Source organism: Solea senegalensis, unplaced genomic scaffold, assembly GCF_019176455.1.
Source record: "Solea senegalensis isolate Sse05_10M unplaced genomic scaffold, IFAPA_SoseM_1 scf7180000017305, whole genome shotgun sequence".
In the NCBI taxonomy this organism is placed as follows: Eukaryota; Metazoa; Chordata; class Actinopteri; order Pleuronectiformes; family Soleidae; genus Solea; species Solea senegalensis.
In genome coordinates, this window is record NW_025322329.1 from 22,220 (window position 1) to 44,275 (window position 22,056).

General features: G+C 42.3%; 1 long non-coding RNA gene across 1 annotated transcript; it reads right to left on the minus strand.

The window, feature by feature from the left end:
- Window positions 1–10,382: 10,382 nt before the first annotated feature.
- Window positions 10,383–14,606, minus strand: LOC122764191. The gene is made up of 3 exons (XR_006359561.1): window positions 14,576–14,606; window positions 13,270–13,337; window positions 10,383–11,105 (listed from the first exon to the last, which is right to left on the minus strand). It is a non-coding gene; the product is annotated as an uncharacterized LOC122764191 (long non-coding RNA).
- Window positions 14,607–22,056: the final 7,450 nt, after the last annotated feature.

Genomic DNA, 22,056 nt, shown 5'->3' on the forward strand with positions numbered 1-22,056 from the left:
GATGAGAGAGAGGCTGAAGAGTATGTCGGAACTGGCGCAACAGAACCTCGAACAAGCCCAGCAGCGTCAAAAGTCCTATTACGACCAGAGAGCCCGTTCTCGGAGTTTTGCTGAAGGTGACAAGGTGCTGGTGATGCTGCCAAGTGATTCCAGTAAACTGTTGGCAAAATGGCAAGGCCCTTATGAGGTTACTCGTAAGCTGGGATCTACAACTTATGAGGTCGCAAAACTGGGGCAGAGGCACTCAAGAAGGGTCTTGCACATCAACCTCCTGAAGGAGTGGCGGGAACGTACCGGTGCTGAGGTGCTCATGATCCGACGCGTGCCAGAGGAGGATGAGGTGGAGGAGCAGTACCTACCTTTACCAACAGAGGGCACCCTTGACCTCAGCCATCTTTCCCCTGCTCAGCAAATGGACATTAAACATCTCTGTGATCCAGCCTTGTTTCAGGCGCAGCCAGGACACACCAAGCTGGTAAACCATCATATCACCCTGTGTGAAGGTGCAGCACCCCGACGCATGAGCTACCGCATCCCCGAGCGGCTTCTTGACGGGTTGAGGAAGGAGGTCAACCAGATGTTGGCCATGGACATCGTTGAACGATCTAAGAGTGAATGGTGCAGCCCTGTCGTGTTGGTGCCCAAGAAAGATGGGACCCTCCGGTTCTGCGTTGACTTCCGATATCTCAATTCTGTCTCTAAATTTGACTCTTATCCAACCCCACGAATCGATGACCTCATTGACTCTCTGGGACCTGCGAAGTGGGTAACCACCTTGGACCTTGCAAAAGGTTATTGGCAGGTTCCCCTTAGTGATGCTGCCAGGGAGCTGACGGCGTTTCGGACGCCCTGGGGTCTCTTCCATTTCTGCAAGATGCCGTTTGGGCTGCATGGAGCCCCCGCAACATTTCAGAGGTTAATGGATCAGGTGTTGGCCGGCACCAATGGCTACGCGGCAGCTTACCTTGATGACGTTGTGGTGTACAGCACATCATGGGAAGACCATGTCAAGCACCTGAAGGATGTTCTGAGGAGGATTGAGTCCGCAGGTCTCACCATTAACCCTACTAAATGTGCCATTGCCAAGAGGGAGGCCGAGTATTTGGGCTATGTGATTGGCGGGGGTGTCATCAAGCCACAGGTGCAGAAACTCGAGGCTATCCAGAAATGCCCCTTGCCTCAGACTAAGACTCAGGTACGGTCGTTCCTGGGCATGGCTGGATGGTACAGAAGATTTGTGCCCAACTTCTCTGTGAGGGCAGTTGCACTTACCGATCTGACACGTAAGAACTCTCCGGTCCAGGTGCAGTGGTCCGAAGAGGCCAGGAAGGCTTTTGAAGACATTCAGAATGCACTGTGTAATGAGCCTCTACTATACTGTCCCAACTTTGGAGAGCCATTTGTGCTACAGACGGACGCCTCTGACACAGGTATAGGTGCAGTGCTTCTCCAGGGTGAATCAGACCAGAGGCATCCGGTGGCATACATCAGCCGCAAACTGTTTCCAAGGGAGACGCGATACTCTACGGTCGAGAAGGAGTGTCTGGCAGTGAAATGGGCACTTGATGCCTTCCGATACTACCTCCTGGGCCGCGAGTTCCTCCTGGAGACAGATCATCGGCCTCTGCAATGGATGAACCGCATGCGGGACTCCAACGCCCGCATTACCCGCTGGTACCTGTCAATGCAGCCGTATCGGTTCACAATCCGGCACATCCCGGGGCGGAGCAATGCCACTGCTGACTACCTCTCCCGCCTGCCGGCGTGAGACCAGAGGTGGGGGGGGGTGTGACGGTTACGGAGCGACCGCACAGAGAAGCCCTCCAGGCTGATGAAACACACACACACACACACACACACACACACCTTCTTGTAAATGGACGTTAGCAGCCGCGCTCGTTCATGCAGCGTTTGCCACGGGGCGAGTGCGGAGCAGCCGGACACGGACATGGATTACCCGTTGTGCTGGGGCGTTGTTGTGGTCCGCAGTCTGACCGCGTCGGTCCGGCAGTGAAAAGGAGCCGTCCAGAAACGAGAACATTTATTTGGTTCCGGGCCTAATTGGCCTAGTCCACACTCAGTATGACCATGGGGATGACAGAGGTGGGTCCTGATCAAACCCCCTCTGTGATGTGTCCTGTTCCATGGGCAAGAGAGTGGACTGTTTGTTATTTATTTTGTAAATCTGTCTCTGTTGGACCACTAAGAACATGTACTTTGGTTTAGAGTCTGTCTTGTTATTTATGTACTAATTATTGGTTATATGTTCCCCTTTAAATGTAAAATGGTGCTGGCCACCTGCTATATGTTTGTGCGTCCCGTCTATGTTTTTGGGTGGTGTCTTGACCCTGTTGCATGTGAGCACTGTGACTCTGTAACTCTGTATTGGATTATGAGCAGATTGGGAATTTTGTTATCATTTTGCCGACCTTTGAGTTTGTGCCGAATTTTGATTTACTTTTGTTCCTTTTTAATTTTATTGATTTATTTGAATTTACCCATGGACACTTAATGCTTGATTTTTTTTCCTCCCTCAAGCCTAAATAAAACTTTATGTCCATATTTTCACTCTGCCTCTGATCTTTCCTGGCCAAACCCACACCCACTCGACAGCGCACCCTCGGCTACCATCACAACCTCCAACATCTCTTGTTGTGGATAAGGCCCTTTCCCATTGTGCTACGTGCTGTTGTGTTACTGTCAAACACATTCAATTCAACATCTTTCGAGTACCTTTTCAGCAACATACTTCATGGCCATGAAGTCTTTTTTTCATTTTCTCATGTAAAGTTTGTGCTCCAGTCATTCCAGAATTCAATGTCATATTACAATGTCAATAGAAATGATCTTAATTCACTTGTGTGATCTTTTACAGTACGGTTTGTACCTGTGGAGACGCCTGACCAGAATTATTAAAGGTCAACCCAGGAAAGGATGTTACTGTGGTCACAATGAATGGTAAGGATATAAAGAACTTTGATCTTATCCTGCTTAAAGATCATCTTTTTTAAAAATCTATTCCAACTCAACAACTCCCACAAGTTTTGTCATTGACACTTTTGTAGGAAATATAATGTATAGCACATTGTAAAAAGAAAGCCAACCCTGATTACATGGCTAAGTTTTACATAACAGTGAATGCAAATGTTTTTCTTTTTTCTAGGGCGACATGATCTCAGCATGCCTGAGTTGAATTGTGAGGCATGCAAAGCCACTTGGACTGCTGGAGTGGACGACCTCATTCGCAGTGACTACTGGCCTGCTACACTTCACTCTGCTACAGTTTATGCAACCCAGATTTTGTTTTCATTTGAAGAAATGAAGATGGTGGCACCAGGATTGTCCTGCCAGGCATTTTTGACAATGTCCGCTTTGGCCGTGTGAGTAATAAAGTTATTGATCCCATAGTGTAGTTCATCTGTTTGTATTGGGGCTGGAAAAGCTTTGTTTGTTGGTTATGCATTTATTCCACATTATTGGCTCTCCATTTCCTTGTTTTGAAATAGACTGGGAAGATCTCTGCAGACAGCTTCCAAAAAAGTTTTTTTGAGTGGGAAGCTGTGCAACATCTGCAAAGAGGAGCCCTTCATCTGTGCTGCGTGCACCCCAAATATGCTTGCAGTTTCCGTGGATGGAAATCGCAAGCATTACCGGTTCAAGAATGCATCTAGGTACTCCAAGATATGTTTAAGATATGAGTCTTTCCAGCTCAATGCTCCCTTCTGGAAAGGGTAACCAGAACAAGTACGGCGGGCACAACTCGACTGTCTTTCTGAAGGTTTATTCCACATACACGATCAAGCAGCAGTCAGTTAGTAGTTAGACAGTTATTAGTTTGAAGTTAATTAGTTAGACAGTATCTTGTTAGGTTGTAAAACCGACAAGTCTTACAGGTTCTGATGATAGATGGATTTACAAAGGCGCATAAGAAGGCAATATATAACAAAACATGGCTTTGTGGATGCACCTTAAAGGCACTTTAAAGGCAACGGTGCTTTGATACCAGTTACAACAATGAACAGATAAATAGAATGAAAGACAAATAGCTTTGCCTGCTAGAAAGTTCTACACCTCCCACTTGGCTTACTGATTCCTAAATCCAAGTAGGCCACGACAACCACAAATTTGCCTTTCTAAATGGCTACATCGCTGGGTACGAACGTATTACACACGATATGAATGAATAACAGATACAAATGACAAATAAAGGTTTCACTGTCCATGAACACATTGTCCTTGCTGACACAGTGGCACCCTTTACCGAAACACACCACCAGCCTCTCGTGGAGGGTGGTGGAGGGGGGCTCTTGATCCTTTTTCTTTCCGAAACACACCACACCCTCTCGTGGAGGATGGCGGAGGGGGGGGGTCTTGATCCTTTTTCTATCCGAAACACAGGGGGGGGTCTTGATCCCTTTTTCTGAAACACACCATCATGTGGTGGGGAATCTATTTCTCTTCCTCCACTGGTAACAGAACCACCAGCCTTCTGACATGTCTGTGAAGGATGGTGGAGGGACAGTTCACCTTCTCTTTGCCTTTCCCACTTTGTCCACTGAAAACCGGGCAACTCTGGCACGTCCTCACTTTCACATCTTGTACTATGCCTTTCACATCAGGATGGGCCTCCACAACTCGACCGAGCCTAAACTGGCCTCTCAGTGCATTCTGGTCAGCCAACCACACTAAGTCTCCCACTGTGACGTTCCTTGCGGGTGCGTGCCACTTCTGTCGAACAAAGAGGCCCGGGCCCGCCAGCTGGCTCCACCGCTTCCAGAACTTGTCGACCTCGATCTGGACCGCTCTCAGGCGCGCCACGGGGTAAGTCAGGTATTCGAACCCTCGAGAGTCCCCGCTAGGCCCAGCACGGCCAAGCAGAAGTGAGTTGGGAGTGATGACTCCTACAGTCTCGTCTTGTACCTGGACTCTTGCGCCGATTGGTCTTTCTTTTTCAGTCTTTCTTCTGGTGCCTTGAGGTCTTGATGCAGAGTAGACTCTTCTTCTTCTGACTCTTTCTGGTAGAAGTCAGACTGAAGCTCAGTGAGATTCTCCTGACTTTGCACCAAGGTCTCCTGCAGCTCTGCAGTTTGGGTCTCTTCTGGTGCCTTGAGGTCTTGATGCAGAGTAGACTCTTCTTCTTCTGACTCTTTCTGGTAGAAGTCAGACTGAAGCTCAGTGAGATTCTCCTGACTTTGCGCCAAGGTCTCCTGCAGCTCATCGGTTTGGGTCTTTTCAGAGCTCAGCTCCCTGCTGAGCTCAGACATCTCGGCCCTCAGTTTACTCTGCTCCTCTACCTTCTTGACATTGACTTCCGTTACTTTCTGTAACTCTGTCACTTGACCCTTCAGTTTCTTCTGCTCTTCTTTAAAGGACTCTGTGGGAGCCGCTTGCACCTGGATACTCTCCCAATCAGCCTTCCTGCCCCCGGAAATCTTAGGCAAGCTTATCGGTGTGATCTTTGCTATGGGTTGGGCCCACTGAGAGCTGTCTTCTCCCCCTGTGACTGTACCAAAGTTGCTGGTGGGCACAGTTCTCCTTTGTCCCATGCTGGTGTTGGTGGGAGCAGTGTGAAACCTCGGTGGCCTTGGTATACTGGTGAGGGTTGGAGGCTGAGTAAAGCTGACAGTGGTTCCAATATTAGGTTGTTGAGGCTGTTGAGGAGGTTGATGAGGGGGACATGTGCCAGCTATGGTGCCCTGCCTGATAGCTGAGTGGGTGTGAACAAGTGGGGTGGTACTAGCACAAGTTACTGGTCGGGTAAGCCCACCTCCCCGTTTGTTATCCCGGCGGCATGCCCACTCATCCAACAGTACCTCCTTTTTAATTTCCAATGTTAAAAGGAGTCTCCACTTTTCTTTACCATATGGCCGATAGTCTTTCCAAACATACACCGTGTCTCTGAGTTCGTGGAGTTCTTGATCCAGTCCCTTCCTTCTGGCCTCTTGCTGACACCACTGTAGTGCACTTTTTCTGCCGAGTACCTCGGCCTGGTCGAAAGCTGAATTGAACCGTGCCACGAGGGTCTGTCTGTCATCCTGGGGCTACATAGGCTATTCTTATTGTTGTACAACGGCATTTCTTCTTTAATCACGAGTCAATTGAAACAAAATATTTAAATAATTGTATATGAATTGCTCTCATGTGAAAATAGTAATATTAACAATAATAATAATAATCCATCCATCCATCATCTACCGCTCTATCCTCCACCAGAGGGTCGCGGGGGGTGCTGTGCCAATCTCAGCTACATGGGGCGATAGGCGGGGTACACCCTGGACAGTTGGCCAGTCCATCACAGGGCCACACACATATAGAGACAAACAACCATTCACTCTCACACTCATACCTATCTATGGTCAATTTAGGGTGTCCAATTGACCTAATCCCCATATTGTATGTCTTTGGACTGTGGGAGGAACCCGGAGAACCGGAGAGAACCCACGCACACACGCACACACTGGGAGAACATGCAAACTCCATGCAGAAAGGCCCTTGTTCCAACCGGGGCTCGACCACTACGCCAACAACCGTGTGGCCCTACAATAATAATAACAGTAATAATGATAATAATAATAATAATAACAATAATAACAGTAATAATAATAATAATAACAATAATAATAACAATAATAGTAATAACTGAAATACCAACAATAATAGGCGTGTCATATGTGCATATATAACCAAATCTTTTGGGGGAGCAAATGCTAATGTAGGTTAAATGCTTGCATTGGCTAATAAAACAGACTTTTTATTTCTACATCCTTTATTTTGATGACTATTTACATTAAAATCCAAATGTTGTCTCAAAGCTAAACCAAATACATCATTGGAAAGATCTCAGCCTGGTGAGTAACATGTATCATTATGAAGACTCTACGTGGCTCCTACATTGAATGAATGACCTTTGAACCTTGGCCTTGTTGTATGTTTGAAGGGTTATAATTCAGCAACCAAAGTGGCTACAGACATGGAACCAACTGTTATAGAGAGCGCTTGCCCTTAGCTATCATGTGAATATAGTCCATCTATACAATTTTGGTCAAATATGGTTGAAATTTATTTGAACCAAATCTGATTACACACACATTTTAACAATCCCCTTCAACTCATTTGTGTACTCTCAATTCATTATTTGCATCTCTCAATTCTATGGAAAAGACTATTTTTGAAAGAAAACTACAATTCCCTAGGGGCGGGCCATACAGCTTGTTGCATACCATCACCACAATTGTAGTTTATCCAGTTGACATCAAAATAGGGTTGTAAAAACGCATTTACCAAATGTATCAAAGATGTGTAGTACAGCCAAATTACAAATTACACTGTATTTGGTTGAGCTATGTCTAGAATAACTGCGTCATTTGTTCTATTTTAGATGGTTTAGCAAGTATTCTTGAAATAACCTTTTAGGTAGCCTAGCTAAGTTGGACTTCCGGTTTGCAACTAGAGTTTTAATCGCAAAAAGCATCTAGTGATGTATATCTTGTACAGTCAAACCAGTAATTACTCTGCTTATACATGAAATATGCTATGTTAAAAAAGTGGACATGTGCACAAAATCTAAATCTTGATCAGTTTAAAATAAATTCAATCAGTGGCTAAGGATCATGGGTAATGTAGTAGTCAAAAACACCGTCGTGGAGTTCTCAAGGACACTTTGGTGTTTTGAAGTTGAGGATATCATTAAAAGAAAAACTTCAAATGGGAATTGGCAGTAAGGAAAATACAGCCGGGCGTAGTGTAGTGAGAGTATGACAGCGTTTGGATCCGGAAATTGTATTTTGAAAGGGTGTTACGTCAGAATTAAAAACCGGATTGATAAGTATAAGTATAGCTTACAGTATTTTCATGGTTGAATTCAATATGTACATGATACATTAACCCTTATGACAAACAAAAATAATCAACACATTGCTATATTTTTAGATATTTGACACTTATTATCATTGTTCATTTATTTGAAACTATATATTTCTTTATTCCTATGTTATGCTTATATAGCTATATACCTATATATGTATATTTATTATTTTTTTATATGTATTATTTGAACACTCTAATCTTATTTGGATATGAAAGCTTATTATTGGCTGATTGTCTGTTTGTTCCTAATCTTTCTTTATTGTATTTTCTAAATAGTTTATCATCACTTGCTATATTTGTGGAGCAATTCCAATAATCTAGCTCGTTAAGTAATGTATGAATGTACTGTTTGTGGATTTTGACTCTCAGTGTGAAATAAATAGGCTACATGCATGCATACAAACTATGACAACCTCACCTTAATGACAAATACAAAACGTGCTTAATTTATTTATTTATTTATTTATTTATTTATTTATTTATTTCAGTCATGACATTTAGATCACTCATCACATAACATTGCAGTTCACACAATATACTTAACCGAAAGGGAAAGCGGGAGAAGCAAAGCTTAACTAGTCCCGCCCCCATTATCATCATACATTTCATTTCCTTTTTTTTTTATTTTTTTTTTTATGACATTTTGACAAAGAAAACATGTTTCAGCATCCGGTAGCACTCAGAGATCAGACTCCATGTATGTATGTACATGTGTCCATGATGTTCCATCGTGCCGTTGCACCGTTTCCCCCAGTGTCTACAAATTTCTGTCTCTGAACTTTGTCATATTTTCTTTCTGGGTCATTCTGTATTGTTTAATAGTCATCTCTACATACTTCTTTTTAAATACACTCAGTTTTGCTGATTTTTTCATCTCCTCATCCAGATTATTCCACTGTCTGACCCCCGTGACCGATACAGTAAAGGATTTTAATGTAGTTCTTACCCTTCTCTGCCTGAACCTCATGTTCCCTCTTAGATTGTGTCCCTCCCCTCTGTTCAGGAATAATATCTGTAGATTGTGAGAGAGGTTTTTGTTGGCAGCCCTATGAATCATCTGTACTGTGCGGTATTTTATTAAGTCATAGAATTTGAGTATTTTTGATTTGGTAAATAGTTGATTTGTATGTTCTCTGTAACTGGCATAATGTAGGATTCTCAAGGCTCTTTTTTGGAGTATAAACAGGGGATAAGTAGTGGTTTTGTAAGTGTGTCCCCAGACCTCTGCGCAGTATTGCAGGTGTGGAGAGACTAGTGCGCAGTACAACAAGTACAGTGCCTTCTGGTTTAATAGTTTTTGTGCCCTCCAAAGTATGGACACACTCCTGGCCAGCTTACCTTTTAAGTGTTTGGTGTGTGGCTTCCAACTTAACATGTCATCAATAATCACTCCCAGCACTTTGTACTCTTTAACCCTTTCGATGTCCACTCCATTAACTTGTATGTTAATACTAGTCTTACAGCCTTTTTTCCCATACAGCATATATTTAGTTTTCTCTAAATTTAGAGATAGTTTATTTATATTAAACCACACATGTAGCTTGGCCATTTCATTATTGACTGTTTCCACTAATTGGTTTAGGTCTTCCCCCGAACAGAAAATATTAGTATCATCTGCAAATAATTTGCCAAATTCGGCCCCACATTGACGAAAAATTCATTAAATCTTTCTGCTATGATTTCTTCGTTATCTTCCTTAGTGTTTTTGTCCTTGAAGTAGAGAGGATAGCTAGGTTTGGTGTTTTTGCTTTTGATCACATCATTTAGAATGTCCCATAGTTTTTTAGTATAGCTCATGTTTTCTGCCAGCAGATTACTGTAGTATTCTTTTTTGCAGTCATTTAGGATGCTGTTCCTATATTGTTTGTATCTCGTTTCTGAATGTTCTGTCCTTAATCTCATGTACTGTCTGTACAGGGTGTTTTTCTTCTTGCAGGCATTTATCAACGTTTTTGTTAACCATGGTTTCCCCTCCTTTTTCTGATTCGTGTGTCTTTTCATTACAGGACAGTGTCTATTATACAGCGTGTTAAATATTTGCAAAAAGGAATCATAAGCATCATTTACATCTGTTTCTTTGTAGACCTCGTTCCAGTCCTGCCTCATTAGTTCATTTTTCAGTGTAAGCATCCCTTTTTCAGTCCTGACCCTTCTGTATATATATTTCTATTCGGTGTCTCTGTAACAGTGTGCTTCCAGTCATAGATAGCAAAGATTGGCAGGCGGTTGCCTATGTCATTTATCAGTAGTCCTCTTGTTATGCCTGTCCCTATAATATTTGTGAAAATATTATCAATTAGGGTCGCACTGTGTGTCGTGAACCTGCTTGGACGTGTAATGAGGGGTTGTAGGCCCATCGTATACATCATATTAATGAAGTCATCAATCATCGTATTTCATTTCGGGTTGAGTAAGTCAATGTTCACATCGCCACAGATAAAAACCCTCTTTTGGCTAGTCCCTGAAAACATCCTTCCCACACATTCATTGAAATCCTCTATCCTAGAGTCTGGTGCTCTATAAACACAGCTTAACACTATATTTCTGCCTTTCGTCACACAGATTTCAATTGTCACACATTCCATTACATGTTCAACAGCTTCAGACATATTGTGTACAATCTCATACTCAATGTTATTGTTAATGAACAGGGCCACTCCTCCCCCACCTTTATGTCTTCTGTTAACGTTGACCAATTTGTATCCATCCAGGTAAAAATCTGCGCCTTTATCCTCATTAATCCACGTTTCCGACATTTCCGGAATGTCGTTTCCGACATTTAATGTGTGTCAACTGTCTGGAAGAAACACAAACATATACTGGGTACATGCACTGTGCCAACACTTAACTGAAGTTCAGCAAGCCTAAACACTCAATAGCCCTAGTGTGCTGGTACTTGAAGTATAAGAATGATGACTTTCTTACATGTTGAGCTTAATAAATGATTGATGTTTACCAGATGTCATTTAACATGGTTGATGTGTGAATGGCATAGAACACAAGATCCATGAACACATTCCTTCAATAAACACAAAAGACACGTGTTGCAGCACAGTATTTGATTTGAGCTCAGTGTCAGTCATTTCTGTCGATTGTCTCTTTTCCCCTGCTGTGAGTAGAGCCCAACCAGTTAGGTTCAGCTAACTGAACCAGAAGGAGGAGGAGACTCAGGGGTGGCAGTGTGGTGTTGTTGTGCAAATGTGTTTGCAGGCTCCCATGTGTCATCCCAGGTTTTGCCACTGCAAAGTATCAGAACACAACAAGTTGTTATCAGACAGTGCAAACTTTAAGATCATGTTTAAACAAAGCAAAACAAAACACTCAAATGAATGGATTTCATTCATGATTAAGAGTGTTTTCATTTACAGACATTCAGTTTGTTGAAGTGGCTCAATGTAACTGAAGAGGAAATTGAAAAAGTCCACTTTTTGGGGTCAGGGTCAAAGGTCGGTTATGTGGTCTAATAAGGAGCTATGACATGAACACTTGAAGAAACAGAGTGAGTTTCAACATTTGAGTATTCTGTATTCTTGATGAGATTGAAAGAAAAACACCTTGGCCTGTAACACACAGACACATGACTTTTGTGCAATGTTTTTTTATTATGCTCTGCGTAAAAAAAAAGAAAAACACTAGAAAAGGTTTGAGGCTGTTTCAGAAAGCAGGAAACTCTGAGCCTAACAGCTAAAATACATGGGAAATGGATGTGGGACGTGTACATATGCAGGATGCAATGGGTTTGTTTGACCTGCTACAGTCAGTGGCCTGTGGTTGCTGCCAGCTTCAATGTGTGCATGTTGAGTTGAGCTAAGTCATAATGAAGTTTGTTCTGAAGGTTTTAGAAGCTTGGCTACTTCACTTGCCTTCTGGTACAATGAGGTATTTATCTTCATCATTTGAAACAGATTGTACTTGTTTTCTACACTGTTTGATGTCGGAGGGCTGCATAGCTGCACGTCGAGAAGAAAAAGACATGAGCTGTGGAAACATTCAGTAGGGTCGTGGCTCCAAAAGCCATGTAACACTTTCAATTAGATACTGTATAATCGGGCATGCTGCAGCAGCCATGTCACACCACATGCACCCCATGTATTTTCTCTCTCTCAAGTTGTCGGATTCAGGACTGAAACTCTGAGTTGGTTGAACCTGACGGAATTCATGTTCATGGTTGTTACGTCCCCGTTACAGCCCACGTGACAATGGTAAACAAAAAAAGCCTTCAGAAATGGATCTCTGATACTACCATTCTAATGCATGTATATGCAGATTGAGAAGATTTCTCTGTAAATAAAACAGTTACATTGGTCAAAAGTATCAATAACTTCACAATAAAGTTTGATTCTGTGTTCCATTAGTTAATCATGGAACATACTTACATTTCCTTGAATCAAGATTTGCTATTCACAGTCTATTTAAGAGAGTCATTGTTTCTTCTTCACTCAGAAATATTAACATATAGGCTTATCACAAATATGATTTGGATTGTATTTTTTCTTCATTGTATAAATTCTATTCTGGCGAACAGTGGGAACATTTACATCATGAGTGAAAGAAACAAATAGTTAGTAACGCTTCACACCCATTTAGAATTTTAAAACTGAGATCTTACATTATATACACAATAAACATTGTAGTGGAACTTATAAAAAAAAGCACATGCATTATGCTGAGTTGAGAAATATAATCAAGAGATGGAATCAATGTTTTTATGGACTGAATCAATCAGGAAACAGCTTATGTGATACACAGAGAAACCAATGGTTTGTTGAAGAAAACCTGCCGGCCATCAGGTTCTGTTCACAGAGTCATGTAGTTTAAGGTAACTCTCCTTCTGGAAATGGAAATGGAGTTCCCTAAAATTCCCACTGCTATTCCTAAGTCTTCTCCTCTTCCTCATCTTTCTTACTGCTTCTTCCTGCCCTGTTATCCTTCATGTATTCTAATATCGCTGCTGACACTGCTCTCATCCTCACTGCAAAATGCTGCTGGAATAGGTTCCTACAACCTATCTACCCCAGGCACAACACCTCTTTTCCCCACAATTGTGAGGATAGCTCTCAGCTACCATGGGCTCACCAAGTTCAAACAGGAGGTGCAGCAAATACATGACACATGTGCTACTTTTGTTATGGTCCTACAAACATGCTGCAACACTTTCTTGGACTCTTCATGAAACAGTAGTGGAGATAGAACAATTGTGTATGAAGTCTTAGCACATAGAGCAAGGCAACCAGCACACTTTCACTTCTTCTTTCCCCTACACACACACAGATAAGGAACAATCATTTGAGCTGTTCATACAACCACTGGATAGTTGTATCTTTGAAAGGCAAGAATGACTCACTGAGACAAACAAGAAACCAAATGAAGAATATAGAAAATGAACATGCTATAAAATCTTACCTCATGTATCCTTCTCCCAGAAATTGAGCCAAACTGGAATATTTTCTGTCTACTACATTTTCGACAACCTAATATGAGGAAAAGAGAAGAAAAGTTTATGAAGCCATGAATGCAATGCTTTGTAGCTTCATCAAATATCAAAGTACTGACTTTTTAGTCAAGAAGTGGATTTATGTTAGGTGATCTGTATTCTGTTTTGTCCTTTGTTTTCGCCACACTGCAAGATGAACCGCACTGGGTTTTCATAGGACTGAAGTCACATTGTCAAAACTCTTCATAAACTTAATGTTTACTGTTTTCATAACTGTTAAAACATATTCAAAACACTTAGAGTTCTTGAATTTCTGCACTAACCATGTTGAAATATATATATGTAGAAAATATCTTAGTATAAATGAATCCAAGATAAAATGAAATAATCATTCCAAACAGCTGCCAAATCCAGGAGAGAGGAAGGACTAGAAGCGTCACATTCCTGTACAGTATAAATCATTATACTACACGTGTTGCTTTGTTGTGTAATTATTATAGTTGCAGCCCTGGAATTTCATCAACTTGTTTTTGCTTTCAAAAGTACTGTAAATGACTTGACACAGAGATATAGACAAAGGAAATGGAAGCAAATGAAATAATATTCTTAACGTGTAACAAATAGTTAGTTGATCCTACGTGTCAAAAACTGAGATCATACATTATATACACAATAAACATTGTAGTGTACTTGTACATGCATTATGCTGGGCTTTTGCTGGACAATGAATGCGCTTCCATGCCAATTCTTTGATGGACTGAATCAATGAGGAAACGGCTTATGTGATACACAGAGAAAGTAAAACATTTGTTTTCCTTTGCTTGGTGCGTACCTTTACTCAATTTCTGCTAGTTGTTACAATGTGTTACGTGTGACAGTGTGTGTTTTCTGGCTGAGAATTGTTGCCAGTGTTTTGGTCCAACAAGCTGATTTTGACGCATGAAATGTTTTGCTGGTTTGAGAGGTGAGATTAACTGTTTGGACAAGATGCATTTTGGTAATGCGACTGCATGTGGCTTCACTACTGATCACTGCAAGTTAGCAAAGACAAGTCAGAAATCAACATTAATCATGTCTCTGGTTAATGTTAATGTAAACTGTGGCCGCTTCAGAGTGCCAACCAACACTCAGGTCATTAAATATAGAAGAATAGAATATTGTGTACTGGATCCTGATTCAATGACCCGAATGAAGCCTGGCTTTTCCAACCAATAATTGCCCAAAGTCAAATGAGTCTGGGAGCCAATTTATTAATGCATGCAAAACAAAACTTACCCTTTTTCTTCTTAAGCCCCTCCTTTTTTAACTGGGAGTCATTTCCTCTCTTCCTCTTCTTCATTGCTGCAACAGTGGTAGAGGTAGAAGAAGAAGAAGAAGAGAGAGACGGACAAGGGACAAGGTTCAGGACAAATACAGTCTCCTAGGTGTGGTCACGTTGCTCCATGGCGAGGCTGCTGTGCTGCTCCTCGTCCTGGCTGTGGCCCATACCCTCGACGGGGCTGTCACCCTGCTCCATGGTGGGGTTATCAGGCTCTGCTGATGGGTCAGTGTTGGGCTGCTGTTCTGTTGAGGTCATTCAAATATATTTTTCAATTCTTCTCAAATGAAAACTCAAATATATGTTTCAAACAAAGGCATTCTGAACAAAAAATCTTGCTCTTACCCTTAGTCAAAAGAAATTCATAAGCCCTCCTCATCTTCTCCAAGAAGTTTTTGGTGGTAGATGTGAGGGGCAAATGGGTTATTATGTCAGCTACCCACTTGTTAGAGGCCTTCTTGTCTTTTTTTCCCATAAATAAAATGGGCTTGTAGCCTATGGCCTCAAGTTTTCGCACCTGAAATAAAAAGTAACCAGTTGGCACACATTAGTTAAACCCATAGCATGATTGGACACTTTAGTACTGTAGCAAGCATTTAATGGCAGTTAATGGAGTACAGTGGAAGAAAAGGAGCCGCAACTTGTTTGATTTAGATCAAATGAATAAAAATGAGCCTTTTCACTTACTGCAATACGGGCTGAATCAATAATGCGGCCAACATTCCGGTTTGGGACGATACCTTGACCCCACTTGCTGTCCAATGATGCTGTCTTTTCCTTCAACTTCTTCTTCATTGACAGGCTCACATAACACATGCTGCAAGTTTTGAGGCTTGCAGCATTGAGTGTCTGGCAAGATGGACAGGGCCTGAACTTTGGACGTGTCATGACACACACTGATATAAACAAAAACAAGACAGATAACAAGATATTTTTTTACAGACAAGAACTTAATACTGACAGAAAGATACACAAACAGCAACAGAAAGACTGACAAGTACAACACAGCACGGGCAGGATAACAAGACAGACAGACGTGGCTCTAAAAAGTGCCTTTGGTTTGCGTTTTAGAAACGATGCTTCAAGGAGGGACAAATGGAAGAAGACAATTGAAGGACCTGTTGGAGAGAAAACACTTTGAACCAACTATTCAGAATTGAACAGCCTAGATTTGACATCTGTGTTCTCCTCATCAGAACGTTGACATCATACTTAAGACTACCAACATACTGACCGTTCACACTACTCATTTCAATTCAATTCAATTCAAATGGGCTTCATAGGCATGCAGGTTTAAATAACAATGAATCACTACTCTCCCTCTCCATTTATCATATGCTGGACTGCTAAATTATAAAGCAATTATGTATAGCCTATATTCTATTCTATTTACATTGTACTATTTTACTATGACTGTGCCCAGAATGATTCCATTGTGCTAGGGACCACAATGGAAATGAGCCTATGGGCTTTATTGTGTCATCCCTGACTATTTTGTATTTGAATCTATGACACACAGAGTGCTTGATTCATACTATATCAATAATGGTCAAATCAAATCAATCAATCCAAACTTTGACCCAGTAAGCCAGTGTACAAATGGTTCAGACAGTTTCATGTCAGTCTTCTACAGCCCTTCAAATGAAGTGGGGGGCCTACGTATATAACATAAAGTTGAATTGAGCACGGAAAAAGCATCATGTGCTAACTACTGGCTTACAGCATCACGTGTTAGCTAACCCTACGTGCATTTGGTGCAGCAAGTTATACCTCAATGTCTTAAATAGTTACTGTACATCAAATGATTACCCTGCTCTCCTAAAGATGCTAACAAAAACTTATTTTCTTGACCTGACACATTTTAAGGCGTACATTTAAGGATTTTATCTCGATATGTCACCTGTCTAATTAATTTATCAGTGTACTTACCGAGGGGGAAAACAGCAATGGGACGCTGCATCTGGGTTGCCAGGTCTAAGACAGAATCAGCCCGAAATCTACAAGATCCATGTGTGAATGTGCTGATCTGAAGTTAGTTTGGTAGGATTTAGGAATAAATTAAGTATATCACTTAACATATGGGTTTCTATATATTCCCCATATAATGTGAATGCAAAAATAGGTCTACCCCAGCCAGCAGACAAAGACTTCAACCCGCGGGACTTCAATTCCGTAGGAATAGCGCGGACATGGCAACGCCGTCTCATCGCATACAATTACGTCACACACTTCTGATTTAGAAAAAAGTACACTTTTCCCAATAAAAATAATAATCTTTACTTTTGCATCATTCTTTAAAAATACTATGGCTCGTGTTGTGATAAGAACTGCTTGCGAATCCCTGCTGTGACTGCAGATTTCCACAAAAGTGGGCCAAAATACGTTTCTTGAGTATTAAATAATCTCTGTAATCGCGATTACAAACCTCAGAGACAGAGAAATAAAAAGCATTTGAGCCTATTATTTGCTGTAATATTGCCTAATTGTTGTATGGCCTAACACAATACTCAAATCATATAATTTATTGTAACCAATCAATCAATCAATCGATCAGCAATATTGCCCCGTATTCATCAGCACACAACGGACTGCGGTCTCCCCGACTCGGTCCCGTGGCGTCATATGCAGATGTTATGGGAGCTCTATAGAAGTCAACCTGACTACCCCAAGCGTTGAAAATTGACGCTAAAGGGGTACCCAGTACGTTAAGAACTGACGTGAGGGGACACTGCCCGATCGTCACGCATGGGACGACTTGGGAGTGAGACCGTGTTGGTCCTGAAGACAGAGACGTCCATCCCCAATTACACAGTGCGACCACCTGGAGAGCTTCTTGATCCAGGAGAGAGCCTTGACCTGTCTGCTGCAAACAGAGAACCACTCTCATACACAAGTCCAACGCTGATGTGTCTGCCATGGTTGTCAACCTCCTCTGCAAGGGCTCTGCAAAGCTCTTGGTGTAGAAGAACAAGCTGAAGCTATTATACACCTCATCCAAGTCCAAAGGCCACAAAGCTACAGCATAGCTACTGTCAGAGTGGGAACAATGATGCATGTGTGCTGCAGGTAAAGGGTTTTCTAGTCTTCTAGTCTAGATGACCACTCAAACCCCATCACACACACTTTCATACAGCACATCTATGTGCAGCACATTTTTCTATCTGCCAGCACAGACGGCAGAAGCAGGAATCAAACCCCCAACCCTTACGTTGAAAGACGACTGGCTCTACTACTGAGCTACAACACCTCTGGACCTGTGGTCCGATACAAACCACTAGAATGAAGAAGTGTTCTAGAACAGCAAAGTGTCTAAAAGAGCCTCAGTGACAGCAGGTGGTCACATGTCAGCCAAAGAGAATCAGAACAGCCAAAGTCACTGAGATGGAAAACACGACGAGACACGACAGGTTGAGACAGCACAGGCTGCAGTTAGCTGTGGAGACCACCTGCTGATCTAAGTCACTGAGGAAATGCTTTATGAAGAGTCTGCAGTGTCTGCCTGTGACCACAGTGACATTGGATGTTATCCCTACAGATGCAAACCAGGATCAAGGATGATATCCCTGTTCAGGAGGCTCATTCTTCTGTACAGGAAATAAAAAAGTACACACAGGAGTTGTTGATGAGAGGATGGATCGTAAAGTCTCAGTCCCCGTACGCCGCACCTGTGTGAGAGAAAAAAAGGACCCTAGTCATTACGTCTTTGTATCAACGACCAACAAACACCCTCTCCCTCGCATGCAGGACTGGCTTCACTCACTTCTCTCTTAGATCAGGGCAAAGCCTACCATCAAGGCTTCACTGCTCAGGGTTCCAGGCGCCCCGTGGGTCTGTATGAATGGATCAGAACGCCCTGTGACACACTGAGGGATGACCTGCAGGCATATTGCAAGTATTCTGTTTATTGACTTTGCACAGAAGATTTATTTTGGCCGCACATGTCGTCGCTTCATAAAAACTGTGAAGAATATTGAAGCTGCACTGGTTTATGGAAAATGTTCATTGGTAATGTGCTTTATGCTGTTTAATGGTACAATGTTATTGTGTTTCTAACCAGAGGCTTTTGCACTGAAAATGTTTGAATGTGATGAGTGTAATCATTACAGACTTTACTGTAAATGTAGTAAACATTATGTTTTTTTTTAAGTGACCCATTAAAAATGCAAACACATAATAAGTTGAAAATAGAAAGAAATTGGACAGTGCAGTGTGGTTTTTATTATTATTTATTTAACCTTTATTTCTCACTGAGACACAGGCTCTCATTTCCAAGAGACAACTGTCAGACAATCACAGAACAACACAGTTACAGACAGACAGCACAACAATAAAGGAAATGTCCAAAATGTCACGTGAACAAACACATTCAAACACCGTCTCCAGTGACTCTAAAATCTAAATGTTAAATGTGTCCTCTGGGTACAGGAAATCAAAACTGTACCAGTGCAGAATGGTATGACATTATGAGAATGAACACACTTCACTAAGAACATGGTTCTTATTTCCTAGGTTTAACTTCTTGGGGAGCAGGGTTGCTTAAATATTTGTGGCCCACGTTGCTGAGATAGGAGTAGAGAGATCTGGTCCTCACGAAGAACCCAGGACCCTCCTGGTTTGAAGAATGGACACAAAGACCTCATCAATGACTCTGATGACTGGGAAGAGTCTCTGAAGGTCCGTCAATCTGACCTCTGACCTCCAATAACATGATCATACATGGAAGGAAACACCTTTCTAGTAAGATTTGACCTCCTTGACATTTGGTAGCGTGGTTCAGTACATTCAGAACATGTTTAAATCCAGGCTTTTCCACCTAAGGTCACTTTTCTGATGCTACAAACACGTCTAGCACTAGTTACCGCTTTAGTGCAAGTTGAATTTAGAGCAAGTTTTGCTCCAAATGAGGACAGAAGAGTTATCTGTGTTAACAGAGTTGTTTTCAGAGTTATGTCTACGACCTCATGATGCATGTGGAGACGTCCTGTGCTTTGCTACTCACACATAACATGGTTTACACACCATGACAAGAACATTGTTGACAACATTCACAGGGGAACACAAAATATTTCCATACCAGTGATTTCAGAGAATTCTATTGCATTTATGACATATATTATCTCAAGGCACTGTACACAGACAACATCATGGAGCACTACAGACTACAGACCCAGCCAGGGACCAGTTCATCCGAGCCATAACCCCCAGGAGGCTGCGCATTCAGACCCATCTCGCCCATCCCCGCTCCTTACAAGAGGCTTTGGAGCTGGCTCTGGAGAGGGGGACTGTGGAGGGCGGGACCAAAGCGGCCCTGGAGAAAGTGATCCTACGGTGAGAACCGCTGCATGCGCTGACATGACGGAAGTGATCCGGAGTGCCACACGCCCTCCCCAACGCCCCCTGCTCTGCTGGGGATGCGGACACCCTGCCCGTATTGGATCACAGCCCCATTCTCCCTGCACCTACTATCCCACAGACAGTGACTGACCCCTTCCCACCACACACACCTTTGACTACACAGGGGCATAGCCCCACCCTCCCATTCTGCTCTTATCAATGAGGCCGAATGAAATAAATCAGGTTGTTCAACTCCAGGAAAGTCTCAGAGACATTAAGTCCTGGATGACCTGTAACTTTCTACTTTTAAACTTTTATACTCGGCCCTAAACACCTCAGAGAAAAACTTTCTGATCACATTGTCACTTTAGATGACATCACCATGGCTCCCAGTTGTGACCACTGTAAGGAACCTTGGAGTTACTTTTGACCAGGAAATGTCATTTGATTCACACATAAATCTCATTTCAGTGTAACCTGGTTAAGAATCCTTACTAAAAAAAATAATGAATAATTAATGAATTATAAAAGTTCATATTTGGTTAAAATGTTATTAAAAGTGTATTAAAAATGTAAAAGGAGTAGTTCATAAAGGTTAAATAGGTTGATAAAAGAGTATGGTGTAATAAATGACATAAATGTTCATGTTTAAATATTTCATTTTATTTTGAAGAAACTCATGGGGAGAGAGGAAGTTCTGATTGAGAAGAAGCGTGATCCTGGTCACTGATTTGATTAAGGTGTGATTGACAGGTTCAGACCGGAGGTGAGAGAGTGAAGAGTGTGTGGTTTTTTGAGGTAAACTTGACAGCGAGAGCGAGCAACGACGACGTGTTTGTTTACCCGTTGCCACGGTGAATCATAGTATCAGAGCTCCATTGATGATGGCTTTTTTCATTCCCAATGCACACGCTGAGTAAAGAATGAACTGAACTAATGCTGATCAGCTGTTGTGAAACCAAAAAATGGTCAATCTAGAGTTAAGGTTTTAACTCAGAGTTTGTTGAACCTGCTTTCTGAAACAGGCCCTGGTCTCAACTCTGGATTGTCACGGTGTTGGGTTTCTAATAGACTTCCCTAAAATTCTAGATAAGAGAGCTGCTCCAGCTGCACGGGAGCTGCTGAGGGAGCTAATGCCAGGGGAGTGGCTAACTGACTTAGCTTCTATGGTGCGAAGCTGAGTTTCTACCTCACTAAGCCTCACCTCCAGTATCTTTATCACTAAAGGAGGCAGAGGAGTAACTCAACATGTGGCACACAACACAGGAGAGAGCAGGAGAAGGAGAAGCCATCGCTGCTAAGCTAACTTGTCACGCTAGCAAAGAAAAACCACAGTAGGTGAATCGTGAGAGTGAAAGTTAGAGTTTAAGTAGCGGGTGAAAGTATTAAAGGCGACATAGAATGCTTGTATCACACATATATGTTAGTTATGGATGTCTACTTACATATATTAACTTGTTTTCATGATTAAAAACCTCCTAATCGCTGCAAACGAGCCGATCAAAATATCTCCTCACTGACGCTCTCGTCAGCCGCGCTGTTTCAGACCAAACAGTTGCTGTGATTGGCCAGCCAACGAGAGCTTTCCTACTGTCCTGTGATTGGCCAGGTACCTGGAAGTGACGTAATAGATAGGCCAGCTCTCAGATACACATTTCCCCCTCTGGCACGGTGGATGCTCTGCATCTCAGCAGCTACAACGAGACTAGTTCTTCTTCTTCTGCGGTTGAATGTACACAACCGGATGTGCCCGGACTAGTGCCCGCACCAGGAGGCGCTACGGTGGTGAGGATTTCTGATGACGACATCAAATTAAGGAAGTGCCGATCCGCTTCGCAGAGCCCAGGAAAACAATACAACACTATTTTCTCAGCAGTGGCTGAACTGTTTGTTCTGAAACTTTAGGGTTTCATAAACGAGGTAATGACGCAGATACACACACAAACGCAGCGTTAATTGGAGCTTCCGGTCTATGTCACCTTTAACCAATTTACAAAACGAGTGCTTGTTCAGTTCATCGATCGTAACAGGAGATCAATCACAGAGAGAGCAGGAGACACAGCGTAACACCGGTGGAAGAGTATGGTGTTATATTTGGGCCACA